Source organism: Lissotriton helveticus, chromosome 12 (genome assembly GCF_964261635.1).
Source record: "Lissotriton helveticus chromosome 12, aLisHel1.1, whole genome shotgun sequence".
NCBI lineage: Eukaryota > Metazoa > Chordata > Amphibia > Caudata > Salamandridae > Lissotriton > Lissotriton helveticus.
Genome location: NC_136073.1, coordinates 492,902,962 through 492,927,942, shown reverse-complemented (window position 1 = coordinate 492,927,942; position 24,981 = coordinate 492,902,962). Strand labels below are relative to the sequence as shown.

General features: G+C 42.5%; 1 protein-coding gene across 1 annotated transcript in view; it reads right to left on the bottom strand.

Moving 5' to 3' along the window:
- The window catches only part of LOC144797613 (fatty acyl-CoA hydrolase precursor, medium chain-like), a 413,977-nt gene that overhangs the window by 339,262 nt on the left and 49,734 nt on the right, over nucleotides 1–24,981 (bottom strand). The window lies entirely within an intron of this gene.

Genomic DNA, 24,981 nt, shown 5'->3' with positions numbered 1-24,981 from the left:
ATAGCCACTGGTCAGATCTAAGGCATCATAGCTCATTCAGGTCTCGGTAGTCCACACAGAACGGCAAGTCAAAGGACCCTTGCGTTGGTACTAGAGCCATAAGACGAGTCCAAGGACTATGAGATCTCTCAATGACTACCAGGACCAACATCTAGGCAACTTCCACCTTAATGCATCCCTAAACCAGGTCAGAAATTCTGAACATTCTACCCTACACTGGCAGGCTGTTAACCGTGTCTATGTCATGCACACATACAGGTGTCAACGCTGAAGATAGCGAGAAGAGGTTGGCAAACCGTTCCAACACCTCTCTACACACTTTCTGGCACTCAGGGGTTAACTCAGGGGACAAATGCACCCATTCCAGTGCCGTCCTTCATGTCTCTATGCAGCAATTCAGGAAGATGCTCACTGTCTTCTTTTGCTTTCTCTGCCACAGCCATGATATTCACTTTGTGGTCTCCCTGGTGGTAAGACCTCAGCCTGTTCACATGTAACACACTCTTGAGTTAACTTGTGGCTCCTGTCTCCACCAAGTAGTTTACCTCAGACACTTTCTGAACTACTTTGCATGGCCCACACCATTTTTCCTTTAAAGCCCTTGGGACAAATAGACTTTATCGCTAACACTGCCTGGCCTTCCTGATATCCAATCAATATACCTTTCTGGTCATACCATTCCTTCTTCAGCACTTGGCTAGCCTGAAGGTTTTTCTTTGCCTAACTCATGAATTGCACCATCAGTTTCCTGAGGCCAATCACATAGTCCACCACATCCTTCTGCGGAGATTCAGAGCTTCCTCCCACCCATCTCCTACTAAGGTGAGTTGACCACACCCTGGGTGTCAATAAAGAAGTTTAAAGGTACTATATCCTGTGCCCTTCTATAAAATCTCCTGTAGGGCATACAAGAGGCTTGGTAGGAAAATATCCCAAATCCAAGTTACTTGGAACCCTTATAGGGTAAAGGTCATGCGGGCCCCAGGAGCAGGCCACAACAGCCAGATACATTTTACCTAGCCCATGTAGTCTGGGTGCACAGTTGTTCTGGCAGTCCTTGGAGCTGAACGGAGCCGCAGGTGGTGATGATTTTATCGCTTACACTGCCTGCAAGAAACAGAATGCAAAAACACAACAGATACACAGCTGCTCACATCGTATGATGGTTGCACGATGTTCCCTGTAGATGCAGCATCAAGTGTAGGGGTTGGTTCCCATATTGCTGATGAACAAGTCTTAAAAAACAACAGAGAATGGAAGGGTCACAGGGATATTTAAAGACCTGCCCTGGTTTTATCCCCTATACTATATATATAAAACACAAATAACCAGGGGGTCTCACAAGAAACTGTATGGTCAGCTTCCCAAGGCACGACTCTTTAGTTAAATGAGTCCTAGGCACCAAATCCTTTAGGACCTCAAAGTATGTAGGGAACAAAAGCAGAGGAGCAACAAGGACGCAAGTGATTGTTGGTGAGACTCAAAAAAAGTCTGTGGATTCCCATCAATCTGTCATGATGATCAATATTCTCATTTGATCCTACAAACATTGGGATGGTATGTCTCTTGATCATTGAGACTTTTATCCATACCCGCTGTATCAGACTCAAAACTGGGTCAAGCCCATAATCATATCCAGACCATGAGAGAAAATAGTCAGTGGGAATAGTGCAGTGCAGAAAATATATACAAAGAAGCGGTGAGATAAAATAGGGTGAAGAGTCCAGGAACAACAATATTTTATTAAGTACTGGCTCAGCCCCTAATTAAAAATCAAGAACAGTGCAAACAAACAGTTTTGACCTGAGTCGAGGGGGAGGCCTCCCCCTCGACTCAGGTTCTGCTCGAGGCAACGACAGACAGAGCGGGGCCTCCCAATCCCTGAACTCCACCTGTACGAAGACCAACTTCCACAACTGCATGAAGAACATTGCAACATGGATGAGAGACATCTCCCTCAAAATCAACACAGACAAAATTAAAGTCCTGATCTTCGGCAGACACACCACCCTTTGGAATGACTTGTGGTAGCCAGCAGAACACGGACCTACCCCCACACGAAAGACAACAGTTGCAAGCTCGCATCATATAGGACCGCAAAATCTCCATGAAATGTCAGGTCAATGCTGGTGCCTCAGCCTGCTACCACATGATCAGAAAAATCTTCGGATGGTTCACTATCAACACCAGGAAAATAGTGACGCAGGCCCTTCGATTCGACTATGGCAACGCACTCTATGCTGGCACCAGCACCAAACTCATGCAAAGACTCTAGACAATCCAGAACTCTACAGCTAGGCTGAGCCTCAACCTACCCTAGAGGACACAGCACCTGAAAAACCTCCACTGGCTCGCCGTTCACAAGAGATGCCAGTTCAAGCTCCTGACCCGTGCCTACAAAGTTCTTCGTGGCCAAGGAACACACACCATAAACCACTGCATGGCCTTCTACCAATCTTCCAGTAACCTTGGTTCTACACACCTCGCCCTAGCTTAAACACCACAGATCTACCACAGCCGTGCCAGAGGACGATCATTCTCTCATATAGCCACCAAAATCTGGAACACCCTCTCTCTCTATCCCCACACCGCACCCTATCTAAACCACTTCAGAAAGAGAATCAAGACCAAGCTCTTCAACTGAGACTTTTAGCACAGCACCTGGATACCCCCGGGGCGATGAGCCACACTATTTAAATTCTATCTGATTGCACTTCTATCTGATTGATATATAACAGTTGTAGGGATGAACACTGGGACTGGAGCCTAGTTAGCAGGCTTCAGAGCACTGTCAGAGTTCAAAACAGCATCCAGTAGTCTAAATAGGTGCAACAAATGGGGGAGGCATCTGCATAAAGCCCTGTTTTCTTATAATACTCTTCCCGGCATACATATACACAGAGCAGAGCCACTTCTCCTGCATTGTGCAGCACTCTACATCTACCTGACTTAGACCATGGTTGAGTTAAGCACACAGCAGGGGAACCCTTAAAAGGTGAGTGAGCCTAATGGTCTCATTCCAGTGACACAGGATAAAAAGGTCCAGTTCACTACTTTTGATCACCACACAGTATGCTGCCACCACCACACTAGTGCTGCTTAACTCCTGATAAAGGTGACAGACTTCCACTATTATGAGGGCAGCACTTTGCATGCCCCTTCTGGTCCCACAAGACCAAAATCCGCGAGACAGGCCTGTCATGGCGCACATTCATGATCCTTGTTCAGCTATGACAAGAAATCAGCTTTCGGGATCCATACACAAGTACAGTTGGGCACTTAGGGCAGGGGTACAAGTGTCTTACTCTGCAGAGGACTTGTCCATTCACACACTTCTAATGCTGTCAACCCCCAGAAATCTCCACCTTTTTTCAGTCCACATATAGAACTGGTAAGTATTTGCTGAAAAATCAGAGCATGCTGTTGTGTTCGATTAAAGATTCCGAATGAATTTCCCGATTCATGCCCTTATATAAGTACAATTCTAGTTGCCCTTATAAAGCATAGAAATCCAGCCCTTATTTAGGCTAATCACTGACAGAATATCGACTCTAAGAATATCGACCTACAGAAACATCGACGCTGGAATATCGAAGGTAAGTATATCAACATCCTATCTACAACAAGGTAAGTACAAAAACATCGAAACTAAAATATCGATGTTAAAAATATCGTAGTTAAAAATATCGGGTTTTTTTTCATTTAAAAATAAATGTGTAAAATAAAGTAAATAATACTAATAAATAAAATAAAGTTAAAAATATTTAATAATGTTTAAAATTAATAAATGATACATATATAATAATAAAACATTAATTAAACATATACATAAAATATATAATATATACTTAACTTTTAATAATTATTTTGATTACTTATAAATTATTTATAAATACTATAAATTATAAATACATCTACACATAAAATAATAACAAATAAAAAGTATAGGATTATTTAATAAATTAAAAAAATTAAATATACCTACAAAATATTGTAAATTAATTAAATACTACATTATCTAAAATAATACAAAAAATATTAAATAAAAAATAAATAAAACTACTGTTTAAAGTCCAAAACAAACTACAGTAATTAAAATATTGGATAGCGTAGAAAGTCAAATTACTATTCCCACTCCAAAAAATGCAGCAGTAGGGAAAGCGTTGGATAGCGGGTGGGTAAAAATTACTATTCCAACTCGAGTGTGAAACAGTAGGGAAAGCGTTGGATAGCGTAGGGGTAAAAATGACTATTCTCACTCCAAAGAGTGCAACAGTAGGGAAAGCGTTGGATAGTGGGAAGGTAAAAATTACAATTCTCACTCCAGAGAGTGCAACAGTAGGGAAAGCGTTGGATAGCGTAGGGGTAAAAATTACTATTCCCACACCAGTGAGTGCAACAGTAGGGAAAGCGTTGGATAGCGGGAGGGTAAAATTTACTATTCCCACTCCAGAGAGTACAAAAGTAGGGAAAGCGTTGGATAACGTAGTGGTAAAAATTACTATTCCCACTCCAAAGAGTGCAACAGTAGGGAAAGCGTTTGATAGCCTAGGGGTAAAAATTACTATTCCTACTCCAGAGAGTGCAACAGTAGGGAAAGCGTTGGATAGCGAAGGGGTAAAAAATACTATCCCCAATCCAGAGAGTGCAACAGTAGGGAAAGCGTTGGATAGCGAAGGGGAAAGAATGACTATTCCCACTCCAGAGAGTGCAACATTAGGGAAAGCGTTGGATAGCAAGTGGGTAAAAATTACTATTCGAACTCCAGAGTGTGAAACAGTAGGGAAAGCGTTGGATAACGGGAAGGTAAAAATTACTATTCCCACTCCAGAGAGTGCAACAGTAGGGAAAGCGTCGGATAGCGCAAGGGTAAAAATTACTATTCCCACCCCAGAGAGTGCAAAAGTAGGGAAAGCGTTGGATAGCGGGTGGGTAAAAATTACTATTACAACTCCAGAGTGTGAAATAGTAGGGAAAGTGTTGGATAGCGTAGGGGTAAAAATTACTATTCCCACTCCAAAGAGTGCAACAGTAGGGAAAGCGTTTGATAGCGGGTGGGTAAAAATTACTATTCCCACTCCAGTGAGTGCAACAGTAGAGAAAGCGTTGGATAGCGTAGGGGTAAAAATTACTATTCCCACTCCAGTGAGTGCAACAGTAGGGAAAGTGTTGGATAGCGTAGGGGTAAAAATTACTATTCCCACTCCAGTGAGTGTAACAGTAGGGAAAGCGTTGGATAGCGGGTGGGTAAAAATTACTATTCCAACTCCAGAGAGTAAAACAGTAGGGAAAACATTGAATAGCGTAGGGGTAAAAATTATTATTCCCACTCCAGAGAGTGCAACAGTAGGGAAAGTGTTGGATAGCATAGAATTTAAATATAACATACTTATAAATAATGTTTGTATTTAAAATAATTCATAATTTAAATTTGAAACCATCATTTACAAATACCCATTAATCATTATTAAAAACAATTACAATTGAATAATTTATTAACAAATACCAATACAAATTAATTGATCAATATTAGTTACCAAATAATAAATATTGAATGAAATATTTTTCAAAACAAATCACATTTATTAAAATTTGATTAGCAATTAGAAAACTTTAAACAATAAAATTATTTTTTATACAAAAAAATATTTTATAAATCATAAATTACCAATTAAAAAATAGTTTCCAATTAAAATAAATTACTTACCAATTAAAAAAATTAATTACCAATTACAAACATTAATGATCAATTAAAAAATGAATCACCAATTAAAAAATTAATTACCCGTTACAAACATTAATTACAAATTAAAAAATCAATTACCAATTACAATCATTAATTACCAATTAAAAAAATTATTTACCAGTTACATACATTAATCACCAATTAAACAATTATTTACCAATTACAAATATTAATTACCAATTACAAACATGAATTACCAATTTAAAAAATAAATTAATTAAAATAATTAATTGCCAATTAATATTTAATTCTAAATGAATTTATTATCAATACCAATAAATTAAAATGAATAATTATTCAATTACAATTAAAATACTTCCCACCCTATTCCCCTATAAACCCACAACCCGCTCCAGTACTAAAAACATTAAATTAACTTTAAAATATAATTATTAATATATAAAAATATTACACATGTAATTTAAAACAAGTAAAATACTTAACAAAAAACATATAACATACATACATAATAAAATACATAATAGTAATACAAATATCGATATTAGTAACATCGAAATTAGTAACATCGATATATTTGATATCGAAATTACTGACTTTGTTATTACTTACATCGATATAAATAAATTTGATATTACTTACCTTAGGGTCGATATTCTGTCCAACGATATTCTTGACCTCAATATGGTTTATTTTCGATATTTCAGATTCGATATTTCGATAGGTCGATGTTACAAACTCGACATTTAGACTGTGTACCTATTTAGGCATAGCCAATGCTACCCAAATACAGGCATGGCTTCTTCCATCCGTTCATCTAAGTCACACCGATTTCTTGGCAAACCAGACTCTTAAGCTGAAGGGACTTCCCCTAGCCTGGATATTGATTTCTCCAAGAAACTCATTATTATGCACGAACATTTATTCCTTAGGAGTTCATTCATGATGTTCATATGCCCAACTTTTACGTCAATACTGGCATTCCTAAGCACCTTCAAGGTATAAATATATCTTCACTTGCTATGGCAAAGTACGGTGTGGTTTGGTGCAGTGTGACTACCTACTTGCACGACGCAGGTCGCTACAGCAAGTGACGAAGGAAGCCAACTCTCCAGCTTACGCATTGACTAGAAGCAGACATCCTTCTGCCGAGAATCCAGCTCCAGTGTTTCTGACTCCCTTGCGGGGTGTTGGGAAATTGATTCCCGTGAAAGAGATACCGACCTCTCTCATTCCAAGGTATGGAGCTGATTAGAACCTAGAGAAACCTTTGGCAATTCTGGCAATGCTAAACAGCACCTACTTCTTCCCTGGTACTAGACCTTGGTTAGGTACATTGGGGTTGGCGTATTTTAGAAGCACCAGTTGAGTATTTTAGCCTGTGTTATTTATGTATGTATTTTTATATATGTCATAGCAGCAGACAATGTTATTACAGTATTATATATTACTGTTCTCGCTGTACGCATTATACTTCACATTCTGTCTAACGATTGTAGCAGTTCATATCTCTTGCATGAGAAATAAACTGTTCAATAAACCCCTTTTATTGAAATGCCCATCTCTCAATTTCTATGCAACTCTGTAGAAACGAAGCATGCACGATTGACTGAGTGAAATAGTTATCTATTGTTGCCACGACTCTAAAGATATTGTTCTGGTTCTAGGGAAAACAAAGTTGTCATGTGTATGCGGTTGTCAGAGACTAATCCCTTCTTGTTTATTCAAGAAAGTTTCTAGTAACATCTGAGTTAGCTGGCACACACACAATTAAGTTTAGCATACTCGATAGAGACATACTGACCTCAGTCCTATGTCAAATCAATAGTGTATATTATGCCAATGCGCAGAGCCTATTGGCAATATAGGAACTACACTACAATGCAAATGGAATAAAGAGCTAGGACTGTTGTACTTTGACCTCTGAGCGGTAGTAGATGTTGTCTGATACTGTTGCAGTAGTGAGAGGGTAGATCTGGTGGCAGCGGGACTACAATTTGGCAAAGGAATCTAAAGAGGGATAGGTGAAAAAGAATAAGGCTTCTTAAGGATGGCGGAAAGGGTTTGAGACACTCAAATGGCTGAAGTCATCAAAAACCATTAACAGCTAACAAAGGAGGTCAAAGGGCTTTGGCAATCAGCAAAGGGTAATTCAGAATCATATGAAGTCTCAGATCAGCAGACGAGATGAGGAAGGCTGCAGAAAGATCATCTCACATTGCTTAAGGATGGATTCTGATTAAGAAAGGGCTCTTTGTGCCAGCTGTGAGAGCACTGGCAGCCAAGGCCAGCAGTGGTAGCTTCAGCTCCACACTAGTGGTCTGTGAAACTCTAAGGCCTAGATGAAGGGTGATGAAGATACATATGTGACAGAAGTGTTTGGAAGGCCAGCAATTAGGCAATGAGTGTTAAGATCGCTTGAATAGTGAGTGTGACTCCCAGACTTTAAATTAGCATTCCATGTGCGTGCCTATGTGATGGATGTTTTGAATGTGTGTATAGTAAGATTCAGTGTGTGGTGAAAGACCAAGTGCTTGGACCAGTGGGATGCATTTTACAAAATGTCATGGGGAGTAGAATCAGAACAAAGCTTTATTTAGATTGAAACAGGACAATCATAAAAAGCACAGATAAAAAACATTAAAGAATCAAAATAAAGTGCATCACGTGTTCTTAAAAAAACATATTAAAAGTCAATTAAAAAGAAGTATACATCCTGATTCTAGATAACAATACTCTTTCTCTGGTTAACAATTATTAAAAAAAACATGGCTAGCTTCCAAGCAACGTGTTCAATGTTCAGGAGCTGAAGTTTCATTAAAGCAGGACGACATTGTCTCAGCCCCCATTTCCGTAGAATTGGTAAGATCCAGACCTTTCTTGTCTCCCCGTATAATTTGCAAAATAGAACAATGTGTATCGCTGATTGGGGCGACAAGTTGTCACAGGGGCTGGGTTGTAACTCGTTAGCTTAATCATTCAATGTGGGAAAGGAGACAAGCCTATGTATTCTACCTAGTCTGAATCTTGTTAATAGTAACCTGTCGTAAACCCCCAGCACAAAAGCTAAGTATGGCTGCAAGCTAAAAGTTGTGAGAACCAAATGATGCTGCATCACACTGGGCTTAGATATTTCCCTTGATAGTCTTTGGGTCTCCAGGTATGAGAGTACATCTTTTCTTAGCGTTTTCCTGGTAATCAAAGTAATAGTGTCAGGGTTAGTAAAATATTCTTGTTTACCCATATCTTTTGTGAAATCTTGGATAAACTTAACCCAGGGTATTCTTTGTACATCATCCAGGCTGAGACGATCCTGTAATACCTCTCTATTGAGGATGGTCTCATCACATGACCAGATCCTGTGCCACAAGAGGATGGGCTCTGCTTTATTGAGGTCTGATATGTGTGGGAGACCCAGTTCAGCGTGTGAAACATAAGTGGAGGTACTAAAGGGGACCGATAAAACATACTTTAAAAAATTGTTTTCAACTAATTGAATCCGGGTTGGTGTTCACAAAGCCCCAAATACCCACTCCATAGTTGGCAGTTGGTACACACTTAGCTTTATATATTTTTAAAAGCTCTAGAGGTGGATTATGTCCAGGTTTTTTTGAGAAGCTGGCTAAAGCGGACGTAGTTCTAACTAATGCCAGCTTCTTTGCTTCAAGTAGATACACCTTACCTAGACAGTGGAAGTGTATTGGTTGCATTCTTATGTGTGGAGGGTACAGACGCAGACACTGAGGCAAGGGAGAATGGATAAAAGAATGCCAAAGAAATTCTGCAAGTCCCTTGTTAGCAAAGGATTGCTGATCAAGTCTTCCTCAGCGGCGACACAAGGTAGATGTTAGGAGTGATAGGTAATTCAAACCTTTCTCTTGTTAAAGTGACAAAGTTTCTCATCATGGATGCCCTAGAGTCTGTTCCTGATGACTGCTCATGAAGGCTAAAAAAAGCTAGGTGCTGAGATCTCTTGCTTAACTGTGTCATTGTTTTGGATACTCCTAGTTAGAGCCAACACTATTGACCCTTCTGTGAGAGCCATCCTCTAACACAAAGGGTGTGTCTAGCAACAGCGAGAAAATAACATTTAAAAGAGAATCACCCCAAATCAGATATGAAACCTCAACAGTCGAACAACATCACCTGTCTAGAAAATTAGTATAAAAGTGGAAATGTGGATTGATTGATTCGCAGGTCATAAGAATGGAGGCAAAATGTCTGCTTATTCAGTGTCTTATTTCTTACAGGACTCCTAATAAAGTCAATAAATATAATATCACTGGTAGTTTATTTTATTACATGTCCTTGATGCCTATATGTCCTTCCCTGATTTATTGGGAATATTTATTCATATTTCAATGACATTCACTACAATGAATTATAGTCCAATTCATTTGCTCATGACTTCTTGAAGCAATACTTCCAGTGGTGGCCTCACAGAGTAGGGGAAATCGGAGGACGGACTTTACACTGTCCATCCTTTATATGGTCAAACTTGGCTGTTTGGAGCTAGTGTGTGGGGTCCATTTGTTTTTTGTTTTGCAAAAATAAACTGGTTTGGTAGGAATTATTTTGAGTCAAAAAAGATTTATAAAGTTTTCCAGCTGTCGAGTCAACATGTCTAACTGTGTTCTCCATCAAAGTATTCCTTCATAGACAGGAACTGCCAAGACAGCAGTTCCTGTCATTGTAGAGATGTGTCCACAGGGCTGGGGTACAACTCTAAGGGCCTTATTACAAATTTTGCAATCCTATAGTGGACGGTGCAATGTGCTGTGGGACCGCCAAAGCCATGATGCTGCCGCCCGCCAGATTAGGATTTTGAATCTGGTCTTATATGTGGCTGTCTGACAGTAGCAGTCTGTTAGTCTCCTAAAAGAGCCTAACATGCAGTCTGTTGCTCTCAGGGTGCTGACTGCACCTGCCTGTACAGAGTGGCATACATGCCACACTGTTATATTATGTTAAAATTTCTTTTAGAGCGCACGTACACAGATTGCTTTCTTGGCGCTGTTTCTAGGATTTGCCAGGGCCCTGTTGGTTTACTCAAATGCCTGAGTTTTAGTCATAAGCTGGGGTAAATAACCATGTCTTGAGTATCCTTTTGAATCTCAAAAGGTCAGTGCCGGCTCTGATGTCAGGTGGAAAGGAGTTCCAGAATCTAGGTGCCAGGACTGCTAACCTGCATCCGCCTTGTAGCTTCAGTTTGTACGACGGTGTGGGCAAAAGATTCAAGTGGGCTGAGTGCAGGTTACGGGTGGTTATGTGCCTTTGAATAAGGCTAGAGATACATTTTGGGCTTGTGCTGTACAAAGATAAGGCAGCCAACTTTAAATGTGCATTGTTGTGGATTGGGGAGCCAATGCAGCTTCCTCATGAGAGAGGAGACGTGTTGCCATCTGGGCTGCTGGAAGATCAGTCTAGCCACCTGGTTCTGCATCAGTTGCAGTCTTTTAGTAAGATATAATGATATGCCAATATATAGGGAGTTGGCATAGTCGATATGTGATAAAACCATTGGTAGGACAACCTGCACCAGTGCTTCCCTATTGAGGATTTTACTGATCTTCCTTATCTTTCTTAGCTAAAGGAAGTAGGTAGAAATTACAGATCTAATCTGAGTTTTCATGGTAAGGTCGCTGTTGATTATCACCTGAGACTCCTTGACTGTGCAAGAACTGGGAGGGGCAAATCTAGAAGGGTACTGCATGAGCCCCCCTGAAGGCATCCCCGGGTTTAGAGCAGGCAGAGGTGTTGTTAAGGCCCCTTTTGTTGCCTCTCTGCTACCCTTTTTATGCCTGGCTCCCCACCATGTAAAGGGCGATGGAAAGGCAAGTCAAAATATGCCGCTGCGGCACCTCCAACATATTTCAGCCTCTAACCACTGCGATCCTGGATACCTGTTGGTTGCAGTGGTCCTGTGGCGGTCCGACCGCCCAAGTCGTAATACTGTGAGCGGTCCCACAGTGTGGCGGTGTTCAGACTACCATCACGTGTTCAGCGGTCTTATGGGCCGCCAAACTCATATTAATGCCCAAAATGTTGCGTCTGTAGGTCCATCAGGATGGCAGAGGTATTGTTGTCTGCCCCCAGACTCTAAATCAGGCCATTAGTTTTTCTTCCTTACATCATAAGATTGTAATGAAGCCTCCTAAATGTACTGTGTTGGTGACTTCATAACGGTGTGACTGCTTCTATTTTGATAAGATCACCATAATTATCAGATTGCACTATGCCACAGTGATGCACAATTTCCAGTTCTGGACTTTGATTTTACATATCACTGTTTTCAGGTGTTTGACAGATTTTTTTGATAAACTGAACCAAACTGAATAATTCCTGAATGCACACATTTGCTACAGAATATGAGGTGTACTGATAGCATAAAGCCTTTTAGTAATTCTATATCCGACCCTGGTACCATCCTATGGCTTAGTGAGTAAGAGTGAGCACATATCTGTAAAAGAGTAAATAGCTTCAACTAGTCTTGCAAAGGTTCTAACCACCTCTACCTTTAGAAACCTCTGCAGGTAAACGTAAAGGATTAGGAGCCCATGCAGAGCATAAGACAGCTGCAAAAAAGGCCTCCCAAGTTGTTGTGTTGTGGCAAGGGTGGGTGTAACTTATGTAATTTGCCATCATGTAATTACACAGAATTACAACACAATTGTGCTGATTTATGTGAGGAGTGTTACCCAGCATTTAGAGCTTTTTTATTAGCGCATAATGCACCCTTACATCCAAAATGGACCCAAGGATGCATCTTGTGCTAGGAATATAGCGCTAATTGCAACCAAACAGAAACACCACTAGCCAGCAGCCACTCGGATTGGCTAATTTAATTGATCCTGCACTTCTGCTCCATATTGCTCTTAATTACATGAGCAGGTGTGATCATGTAATTTTCAGCAATTCTGCATTGCAAGAGTAATGGGGAATTACCAAAATAACTGCAATCATAATTAACATTTCGCCAAGTCCCACCTATAAGATAGTGCTTGCATCTCAGCAAGTTTTAGTACTAAGGGCCTCATGTTGCAAATTCAGAGTTTGGGTGCTTATCATTATGCACAAAATCCCTTTTACCATTGAAAATTATTTTGACTCATAAAAGGCCTTTTTGCGATATTTTCAAAAGAGGAGAAGGTCAAGCAAATTTGAGTTCAGAAAGGAATTAAAAAATAGGTTATGACTGCAATTACTGTCAGATACCATAGATGAGCTCAAGACCCTCGAGATGGGGCGAGACCTAATTTGCGAAGCAGAAGTGGTCCCCTTAGGAGCCCTTTCTCTTTGGGAATCATGTTGGCAGCCTCATGAGGAAGGAGTTTTACAAAACGTAAACTTTTTTTTTTTAAAGTAGCACTGGTTTCTTTAAGGAACACAGACTGCTTTGAAAAAAGAGTTTTCCATTTTGGAATGATAGTCTTGGGGCTGTTGGTTTGCTGTCCCTTGCAAGTCAACATACCTGCGATTACAGCCAATCACAGAGGGTCACCTGCCTAACAAATATTAATTAGGAAGTTCATTCTGGAACCCTCTGTGATTAAGTATTTTGTGAATTTAACTAATAGTTCACAGGTCAGTTTGTAAAACACTATTCCAATCGCAAATCGTCTGTGTGCAGTATGCAACCACCTTTTACAGATGAAATAATAATACATCAGGACCCTAACTTTCATAAGGAGATGGATACTAATCATATTCACTGCTTGTTCTCAGCACACTTGGAGGAAAGTACTTGTTGAAATCTGCATAAGGTAAAATAACACACAATTGCTGTTTAGACACCAGCAGGGTTAAAAGTGCAGTTCTTTTGCTATTTGTATGGCTACTAGCCAAGTTATGCACACTGGCTGCTATTTAGCAAGCCACAAAGAAATACTAAAATTGCTTTTCTATTTGCAAAGCTAGCAGCCACACAGTGTATGGTTTCTGCTAGTTAGCACACAGCCAGGTAAATATGGAATTTGTTTGCCATTTATCAGGCTACCGCTGAAATAGTATTGAATATTTGCTATTTAACCAACTTTCAGAAAAATTACTGTTTAAAAGCTCTTTGCATGGCTGCTTGCCACTTTTTAAACAATGTCTGCTGTTTTGCCAGTAGCTGGGTAATGAATGAAGTTTCTTTGCATTTTGCTTGCCTTCTGGTCAAATAGTGGATAAACTCTGTTGATTAGCCAGTGGCCAGGTAAATAGTGAAGTTTCCTTGTTATTTACACAGCTGCTGGCCAAACAGTGCAGAATCTCCACTATTTAGCCAGCAGCAGAGTAAAAAGTAAACATTTTCTGCTATTTGAATGGTCACAAGTCAGAAAGTGCAGATTATTTATTATTTAGCCAGCAATCGGTTAAATAGCAAAGTTTCCCTACTATTTTCTTTTTTTTAAAACATTTATTTATTGACATTTTCATGGTAAATATAATGATATACATCACTGATGCAGGCCAACACAATAGAGTAAAGAATCAAACATGTCGATGCAGGCAAGACATCATGAATATTCAATCTATACAAAGCAAAGCAAAATCACCACCACCATGACCGTCAACTGGGGTGGCCAAGACATTCATTCAGTAAAGAATATTCATTGCGGGCCCACCTGTGTGTAAGCATGAGAGTGAGTGGTTTCACTAAGTTCCTGATGTCAAAGGAGGGGTGGATCAGGTCTGCAGTGGTCAGTTAAAAAGGACTAGCGGATTAGGAGGGAAGGAAGAAAAGGGGCGTAAGCATTTACTCCCCCGCAACTTATTAGGTGGTACCATTTGTTGGCAGGGAGGAGGGCATAGAAAAAGTTTAACAAACTGCCTTGAGAACTCTCATTTGATCATTAGTTTTGTAGATCTAACATTCGCAGTCCGCTACTCTTGCCAGCTCAGTGAGCCACTCCAAAGGGGTGGAGAGAGGGCTGTCTTCAGTGATGTAGGATGCAAACTTTGGCTGATTGTCATTAGCCAATTTTGCATGTGTTTGGAGTGGATCACACAGTCCACCATGTCATGGAGGAGGGCCTAGTGTACTGAGGGGCCTATGGTAAGTTTCTGATTAGTCATGGTGGATCACACCATTGTCCAAAATTACTGGATTGGTGGAGGCTGACATAGGATTTCTGGCTGATGGCAGCCCTCAGCGCCACATCTCCAATATAAAGCATGCAGTAAAAGGCCAGCTCTGGGCTATCTTTGGGGCATACAATGCCATCCATGTAATACTTTAAAGTAGTGGAATTACAGTTTGGTTTTTCGTAGGAAAGTGCCAATTCTGTAGAGTAGAGTCTACCAGTCATAGTCTGTGTAGTCTAGTACTACCAGGAATTGTCAATGTCTTTGAGCAGAATATACAGGTTACCAACCTCTATCGGACTTTCAAGTATCTTATGGGCGAGCGGTAAATCTCAGCCACTGTGTTCAGGCATTCTCTGAGGCAATGGAGTAATTGGATATAAGACCATTGTTGGGATGCAAGGAAGCAAAACTTCAACTGGAGTAAGTGAAATGTATTAAAGTCTAATTGGGCAAGCAACTGGTCGGCCTGCACTATTCCCGTTGTCCTCTAAGAGGGCCAGGAGATTCTTTGGCCACCGATGCATATCCCCTAGTTATGCTAGATGGAAGCAGAGGCTTACAGCCATGGATTGGTTGTTATTAGGGTATGTGAGGACTACCAAATGGTCAGCAAAGTCCTGATTATTGGGCTTGCAAGCTGCAGCGCATCAGCCTTGTATTTATAGAGATCATCAAGGGATCGGCTACAGTACAAAAGGCTTTCTCCTTGGTAACCCACATGGGCTAGTCTGGAGTCTGAGATAGCCAACTAGAAAGCTGGGAGAGGTGATGCGCCATGTACAATAAAGACGTGTGTTGCAGGGGAGACCTCTGAATTTCACGTGGGCATAGAGCTTGTCCAATTTTATACAGGACCACATTCCACCCCAGAAGAAGGATTTAATGGTGGTTTTGATTTGAGACAGCAGGGCCTTAGGGATCAGTGATGGGAGCATACTGAATACATAACTGAAGCAGAGAGCAATGTCCATGTTTATGGCTTGTACTCAAACCCACAGGGAGAGCTGAAGGGCCGACCAGCTTGCGCGGTTGGAATGGGTCTTTGCAAGCAAGGGGAAGATGTTGTCATCTACCATATGAAAGAGGCCCTTGTTCAGTCAGAGCCCAAGCTACTTCATTACCTTTAGCACTCAAAGGAAGTTGAAGCCCTTGCTAGAGATCAGGACATTAGCATAACCTTGCTCTTATCCCAGTTGGTCTTCTAGCAAGAGAATTTGGAGAAGGTATTTAACAGACTAGTAAGGACTGGGAAAGAGTCCTGCAGTCTGGTCACTATCATGAGGATGTAATTGGCGCATAAGAGAGCCTTTCCTGTGACACTACCTAGCATAACCCTGTGTATCAGGTGCGAGGTTCTGATTGCCAAGGGTTCCAAGGCCAGGAAGAGTAATGGCATTGGGAGGGGGCACATTGGCCATGTACCGCGGTTGATTGGGATGCTGCATGACAAGAAGCCGCTGCATTTAAGCTTGGCCTCTAGCTGTTGGTAGAGCCATCCTAGTTTAGAAATAAATTGCTACCCCAGGCTAAACTTCTTGCATCTATCTTCAAGGCCGCCGGCAAAACAGTAAATAATTTCTACTATGTAGCCAGTGGCCAAGTAAATAGCAGAGCAAATTCACTTGGTGGCCAGCTAAATAGCTGCTACTGAATGTTTTACATAATCGGTGTTCATACCAAGCTCAATTGAACAATTAGGGAAGGATGAAAGGCTGAATCAGTTTTTCTGGCCATCAATTCATCTGCAGTGATAGTCATACTCTGTGACACCAACCCACCATCACAATAAAGACTGGGAACCCAAGTATGAGGTAGGGGAGCAGGTCCAATGTGCAACCATCATGAAACTGAAGGGGAACAGAGGTTGTCTGTGCTTGTGAATAAAAGGCATCATGTGCGAAGGGGCAGCCTGAGATGGTAAGGATTTAATAGGAATCCAAAACTTTAGAAGAAAACACAGTGAAAAACACTGAGGAAATCACACTGCACAGACTGAATTGAAGTGTAGGTGAAACCAAAACACTGTCAGAGAGAGATTGAGACATCAGAAAGATGTACATGGATAACCGGAGGCCAGTAGGAGCAGTAGCAGACAGAGGTTTGCAGAGGAATTGCAGGGACTCAAACATGAACTAAGAGCCCAAGGCTGCCAGTTGTGTACATCATGTCCCAACAAGTTAAGAACTAACACTGTCGTAATCCACTAACTCTTCCACAACAACCTTCCTCCCCCACTTAGTACTGCCATAGTAACCCACTTCACCTAATCTACAGTGAAACTTCAGCCGTTATCTGGCAACAGGCTTACTAGCTCGGTGAGAAATTGGGTTGTTGGTTGACTGAGGTGCAAGTCCCGGTCAAGCAACAACCATAATTCCTTGCAGGGTGAACCACAAAATATTACTAAATTAACCTGTGCTTAACCCTGGGTAGCTTGGCACAAATAGCCGCAAGGCTTAACTTAGAGGCAAGTTGTAGCCTAAAAGGCAATGTGTAAAGTAGTTATGCAGTACATAAACAGTAATAAGTGAAAACACAACACAAGAAAAACTTAGTTGAATCAGAGTTATGAAATTTGAAACTTTTTAGTGAAAACTAGCTCTTAAAAGTACATAGCACCCACAGCGGACGTCTAGTTGTGCTTGACTGCGTCAAAGTTGAAATGTATGGCCGACGCGATGGAGCATGGTTCAGATACAAGAAGTAGATAGGCTCTATGAGCTCGTACCTTCAGACTTAGAAGAAATTCTGAGAAAAAGTGTTATAGAAGGTATAGTTGAAAGGAGCAACGCTGCAGGAGGTGTCCAAAGAGGGAGCGACATCATCGGATAGCTTTAAGTGGAAGCCTCAGTGAAGCTTTTTACATTCGGCCTTAGTCTCTGAAATGGAAGTTGAAAATCTCCAGCAGGATGAGGTATAAGGCTGTAGCCAAAGACAGTTCCACGAGGCCAGATACCCCTTTGACGAATGATCACTTAAAAGGATTTACTGCTGCAGAGAGGAATGTAGCGGGAGACAATGCAAAGTCAATGCGACCAGCGAGGCACCTCAGGTGGATAGATGAACAGGTTGGTTCTGGTCTTTTGGTTCTCAGAGCAGTTTTTGGCCAAAGGTTTTTCTAGTCCCCAGTTTTGGGATTTGACCATCTGGGCAGCACCGCGTCCAAGACAGGTAAGACGCCTATTGGGTGTTCAGGATTTGCTCGGGCTGGGTCCAGGTGAGGGTTCAAGATGGTGGGAGGAAGAGCATATCAGTCTTGCAGAGTCCATAGCAGAAGGCAGCCCTCTGAGAGTCCTTCCGTAGGTCCAAGAGTAAACTGAAGAGTAGGTGTCTGAGGTGTACCCTCCATTTTGGAGTGGTATCCCCAGATGCACGTGCTTTCAGGACATCCTGGGCACTGCCCCGCCTCACTCTTCTATCACTTGTGGCAATTCATTCCCCAGAATACAATCAATGGGCATCAGGGGACTAGCTATGACCCTTCTTTGAGTCACCTCCCACCCAACTCCAGGGATACCAGCACCATGGGGTGGATAAATACCTGCCCCATGGCCTTGGTTATCCTACATATCTGACAGGTGTACTGCTCTGGGGAAACCAACCTTTCCACTACCATGGTCTAGCTGGCTCCAGTGTCCCTCAGAGAAGTGACCTGGACCCTATTCACCTTGACCTTGTGGAAGTGACGACTCCCACCCTCAGAGATCACCAGCCTATCTTATGAGTTCACCCCCCAATTATTGGATATTAGGGAATGATCTACCTCCTACCCCTGGGGACTACCTACCACCAAGCCCATATTGGCCAACCATGTACAGTTTCCACCAGTGGTGCTTTCTTTGGTCATAGTCCCCCTGCTTGTAACATAGTTGAGAGCAATCAAAGCAGCACAGTTGGAAATGGGGTGCCCTGAGATACAGCCCACCAGAATCTACCTTCTCCTCACAAGGGGCATGGGATCTCTTTCCTTCCCGCTGAGCCTGTGACATTCTTGTGTTTCTCTTAACCTCACCCTCACTCTGCTGGGGGAGAATCTGAACCACCCTTTTTTGGGTCACTTCAGGGTGCCTTCTTGGACAGTCTGGTGCTGTTCCTGAGGTCTGCCTTTTCAGTAAACGTCCTGGGGTTAGCAAGCTTTCTATCTACTATCGTTTACACAGCTCTGTAAAACAAGTATTGAGCATGTGCTTCCTCAGGATCAGGTTGTACAGCCCAACAAAATCATCTCCTTGACCCACTCACCCAGCCCTTCAGCTTCCTGCACTAGAATAAGAAGTCCATCCAGGACTGGTTCGGGATTTTGTTGCTGTTCCTGAGCCTCTGTCAGTAATTCTCAGCGGTCAGCCCATATTTGGCTAGAAGAATGTTCTCCATGAGGGTATGCTTGGTCTGGTCCGCTACCTTAAACGTAGGGAGTGTGTCCTTCTCCACCGTGGACATGTACCCCAATAAGCTACCACCCCAGTACTCCTCTAGGATCTTGTGTACCCTTGCAGCTACCTCATACACGGAGATCAAATTATAAATATCATCCCCCACTATACAGTTAGGTGCCATGTCCTTGAGAATGTGGACCCTCACCTCTCCAGTGGGCAATGCTGGTATGTTGTCACTAATATTGCTGAACTCCAGCAGCGTGGAGAAGTGTGGCTCAATGGTTAGAGCAGGCAGACCTTGATGCAGAGCTCTGGCCAGGGACCAGGGTTCGATTCCCGCCTCGGCGGGTCTCCGGCTCATTAATTCCCCTGACTGGATATTCTCGCCTCAGTGCCTGTTCTGATCATGGGTCCCACGCTGCAACTAAGGGCAATAGCTTGCTTAGTCTCCACAACGGCCCCAAAAGCGCTGGAATGCCTGGCTGCACCTGGGGGGTGCCCAGGAGTGGACATTTCCCAGGAAAGCCAGGAAGGGTTCCTAAGCGGTATACGGACAGCGCCGGGACACCTCCGGTGGAGGTAGCTGTGCGCTTTACAAATTCCGACATTTACATTTACATTTGTTTGACTTTTTATGTTCACCTCCTTTAGACTGAACATCATGGGTCATTCTCCTCTCTTCCATGGCCATCTTCTTCTTCTCCAAGGCTCTCTCAGCCTCAGCCTCCTTGTTTTCTAGTTTTAACTTGTCCAGCTGCAGAGTGAGCGTCCCCTCCTCTTTCCTGTCCTTCAGCGCCGTTGGGGTCAGGCCCTTGGCAGACACACTGCTTCCTGCTCTATCGTGGTCATCCTGGACATCTGCTGGGTTTCAGGTGGGCTCTTATTGCAGCTCAGGACTGTGACCTAGGTCCTCTTTCACCTCATCCTCTGTTAGTACTCCCTCCTCCTTGTTGCCATCACAATCAAACTCTTCTCAGGCACAATGCCACATCTGCACCTCTTCAAAGGTTCTGAGGCCTACCTGGAGATCCAGTTTGGTAGCCTTCCTGTCTGATTTCAGCCCCCTCTGCTTTCAGAGTTTCAACAGTTCGGCCCTGCTGAGGTCATCTATATTGGTGAGGGGAAAAAAGAAAGGTGGGGTACTTACATTTATAAAATAGAGAAAGCAGCCAATGGAAAACTAAGAAAGAATTTCAAAAGGGGTCACTCTTTTGTATTTATGAATCACTGTATGACGTTGCACAAATACAAGAACTGGTCCGAATTGGGTTGCTGGTTGACTGTTGTGTGAGCCCTGGTCAAGCAACAGCCACAATCCCTTTCAGGGTGAACTTTCTACATTTGAGTTTCATCTCTGAAATAGAAGAAAAAAGCGTCAGCGGGACGTGGCAGAGGGTTGTACCTGAAGACTGTTCCACAAGGCCAGATACCCCTTTGGTGAAAGGAATTACTGCTGCAGAGAACAATGTAACGAGAGAAGCCGTGAAGTCAATCCGACCAAGGATGCACTTCGGGAGGATATGTGAGCAGGCTGGTCCTGGTCTTTTCCTGGTTCTCAGATCAGTTTTTGGTCAAACTTTTACTGAGTCCTCAGTTTTGGAATATGGCCATGTGGGCACCTTTCACACCAAAACAAGATTCAGGACTGGTGGGATAACTCTTGAGGGTCAGGACTCAGTTAGGCTCGGTCCAGGTGCGGGAAGAGTCTTTTGTGTGCCTGTGACTCTGAACAGGAGACCAGTAAACTAGAACATGGAATCACTCTGGTAGTATTGGGTTTAGGTGACAATGCAAGGCGAACAGCAGGGCTGGCCTCTGAGGGTTTAAGGCAAGTTCCAGCAGCAAAGCAGTCCTTCTAGTTACAAGAAAGCCACCTTGCAGAGCACACAGCAGGTTACAGCAGCAGGCAGTTTTCTGAGAGTCCCTTCACAGGTCCAGGAGTGAACTGAAAAGTTGGTGTCTTAGGTCCCCTTTTTATAACCTTGTGCTCTCCTTCAAGAATTTGGGAGAAGCTTCTTGACAGTGACAGTGTAGTACATGGAACTTCATGACTCCCCTGCCCTGGCTCCAAGCTGGCTGTAGTCACAATTTGTGTGTGTTAGGTCTATTGTGTAAGGGCAGAGCACTCCCTGTTCAATTGCAAGTGGGGCTGTGCTTAGCTCTCCCCCTCAACCTGCCACCAGATGGCCCATCGAGGCACACCTATACCCTCTATTTTGTGGCTGTCTGGGAGGAATACTCAAAGTCTAACTATCAGTTACAACCAGTCATGTGACCCAAGACAGGCAACATAGTGCTAATGGTAGAAAAATACCAACTTTCTAAAAGTGACATTTTCAAAACTGCAATCATAACCCGACTTTATCATTCAATATGTTTCTCATTACAATTCCAAACACAGTAAACATGAAATGGCTACCTGCCCCCAGTTGGAAATTAAAGCTAAATAAATGTAATAAGAAATCCCAAATATTATCCTATGGGAGGGGTGGGCCTCACAGTAGTGAAAAATGAATTTAGGAGTTTTTCACCACATGGACATGAAAAACTTAAAGCTACTTGTACAACCTTTAAATTTCATAGCACCTGGTCATATGGGCTACCTAGGGCCTACCTAAAGGGTGACTTATGTGTTATAAAAGAGGAGTATAAGGCTTGGCAAGGTGGTTTAAATGGCAAGTCAACATGGCAGGCTTTTTTTATAATCACTTTTTTTTATTGTATCAGAATGAAGCTGCAGTGAAATAAACAGTAACAATCAATTGGTAACCAATGTGCTCCCATTAATCGGCCTGCCCAAAAAACTGTGGTTTCATAGATGTTGAGTCAGTTGTGGTTATATTCTCTCATACTGTGGTCAAACCATAATACTCCCACCATTTACCCCAAATCTTGAGGAACTTCTGAGGACATCCTCTCTCAATATAGAGTGGTTCCTCTTGTTTGGCGCACCAATCCATGGCAGATTTCCACAGTGCAAGGCTAGGTGGTTGCGCAGAGTTCCAATTTCTTGCCATATCCCACTTGGCCGCCACAAACACTGCCAAGCAAACTAGTGTTTGGTCACCCCTAGCTGCACCAAATCCATTAAGTCTCTCCCCAGGAGGGGAATTTTCATGTCAATGTAAAAGGTTGAGCCAAGATGCTGGACAATCATCTGCCGACTTTGGACCAGTATCAGGCAATCAGTGGGCACTGCCATACCATGTGAAAAAAATCTGCCCCAGGAGACGAACAGCATGTGAAGTTGTGTTCAAGTAGTAGGCCTGCTTGCCAAAGTACCTGGGGAGTCCTGTATGTAAGGTGTAAATTGTGTAATCAGATCAATCTGAAATGCGCTGAGATGACAAGCTCCCTGGGATTCATAAAAGACGCCAGCCACTCCGCACCCTCTAGATTTTCAATCCATCTCACCCATCTCCACTGGAGATGGTCCAATCCTGTCAGAGCATTAGTCTAAGGAATGGTAGAGCTGTGAAATCCATCCCGTCTCAGACTGCTCATCAATAATCTAGCCTCTATGGGTGTAAATTCTGGCAGGTCAGTTAAGTCTGGTTGATAGTGCCCGAGTGCGTGTCTCGATAGTAAGTATCTATGGAACTGGGCGGGGGAAAAGAGCCAAGAAGGTCTGTAGTTCTGCATGGATACATATATGCGCCCCGCACCACACATCACCTAATACTGTAATCCTGATCCAGTCCTAGTGTCAAACACCTTCAATTGCACTGCATGATCAAACCAACGCTCCCTCCAGAGGGGAGTCAGTTGGTTCAGTCTCTTATTCCAGTCAAGAAATCTATTGGCAGTATGCCATACCTGAAGACGGTCCTAGTAAATTCTGGGATAGAAAGATGGATGGGCCTGCCATAGAGATAATGCATCACCTCATCCAGGCTGAGGTGAGCTAGTTCCAGCCGCTCTAACCTCCAGTAAGTCAATCATTGATGAACAGGAATTAGGAGGCTTAGTAATGAAGACAAACATCTATTGCTCTTATACCTTTATTGTAGACTGAGCAGCGACATCTCGCAAGAGCAACACATGGGATTCTTACTTTTCCAGAGAAAGGAGCGGAGTTGTGATTTATTTTCGGTAAACCAAGTGTCAAGGATTTGAAGCAGAAAATTATGTAGGGTGCATAAGAAGCGCAGGTGTGGCATCATTTTTATGAGTTTGATCTGGCCCAAGAATGTTGAGGGAAAGGTAGGACTCATTGGCAAGTCTGGTTTTAGTTATTCAAAGGCGGGGAGGGAGGTTAAGGGAGTGAGTGAGCTCAGGTATTGTTGTTAAGTGGACACCTAAGTGCTTAAAGCTAAGGCATCAGATTGGGATATCAGAGTTCCAGCTAACCACTGCAGAGTCATCCTGCAAGGTCAATAGGAGTGATTGGCTTCCGATCCCCCTAAGAAGTATTCATAGAGATTTAGAAATTTGAGCACGTGGGACCAGAAGTGGAAGCGTCAGTGAGGAAGGGAAGGTCATCATACGCATTAAAGGCAAATCTATTCTCCATCAATTTGTTCTATCTTCAACCCCACAGCTGAGTCATCGCAGTGCACTGTGCGCGCCAGGGGATCTATGGAAAGCACAAAGAGGAGAGGGGATAAGGGACAACTCTGTCTGGTTCTGCGTCAGACCAGAAATGTGCAAAATAATACGCCGTGGATAAGCACTTGCGTTAAAAGGTCGGAGTAGAGGAGGCTCACCAGCTCTCAGTTGAAAGCTGTGTTCAGGCACAAAGGCAGGCCTTCGACATATTTTAAAGTGCTACTTAAGTGGGTGGCACAATAAGAGCTGAAGTTACACTGCTAGCATTTAATTTACTGGCCCTAAGTATATAGTATACCACTCTACAGGGGACTTATAAGTGAATTAAATATGTAATTCAGGTGTAAACCAATCAAACCACGTTTAGAGAAGAGAGCACAAGCACCTCAGCACTGGTTAGAAGTAGTAAAGTGCACAGAGTCGTAAAGCCAACAAAAACGAATTCAACAAAAAGTGGAGGAACAAGGCAAACCGTTAGGAGGTGACCCTGCAGCGAGTGCCAGGTCCAACAGTCTGCATGTAATTGGCTTAATCCTAAATTGTAAAAAAGAAATCACCAAATTGTATTTAATCTCTGGTATTTTATCTGTGTCCGAGTAATTAGCGAAGCTTCTTTTCTAATTGCATGGCTGCTGGATGAAGAGTATATAACCTCTGCTTTCTAGTTGGCGGCCAGATGAATAGTGAAGCTTCTTTACTGTTTGCATGGCTGCTGGCCAAATAGTACATGATCTCTGCTATTTAGTCCACGGCCGGATAACAGTGACTTTATTGTGCTGTTTTCACAGCCATTGTCCAAATTGTGCATAATCTCTGCTATTTAGTCAGCGACAGGATAAATAGTGTTGTTTCTTTGCTATTTGCGCAGCTGTGGGCAAATAGTACATAATCTCTGCAATGTATTCGGAGGATATTTAGCCAGCAACCATGCAAATCGATGCAGAAATTCATTATTTACCTGGCGGCTGGGTAAATAGGTAATACTGAATTTACAACAGTAATGGTTACATTGGAACATTCATTTGACTTGTCAGCCGCCACACTACATCAGAGCTTCAGTTTCAGTTTATTTCAATTTCTTTCAATGAACAGTTCAATTGAGATGTCGGGAACTTGTGCGCTGCAATAGTTTCTTAGACAGGGTTCATAGCTCTTATTTTTTCCAAAGATAAGAAGTGAAAGCTCTGCTCCTTGAATATCGTTCAAGAAGCAGCTACAAACATTTACCATACTTAACCGCATGCGTGCGGGCGGAATTCCGCTCGTACGCTGACTTTTTCA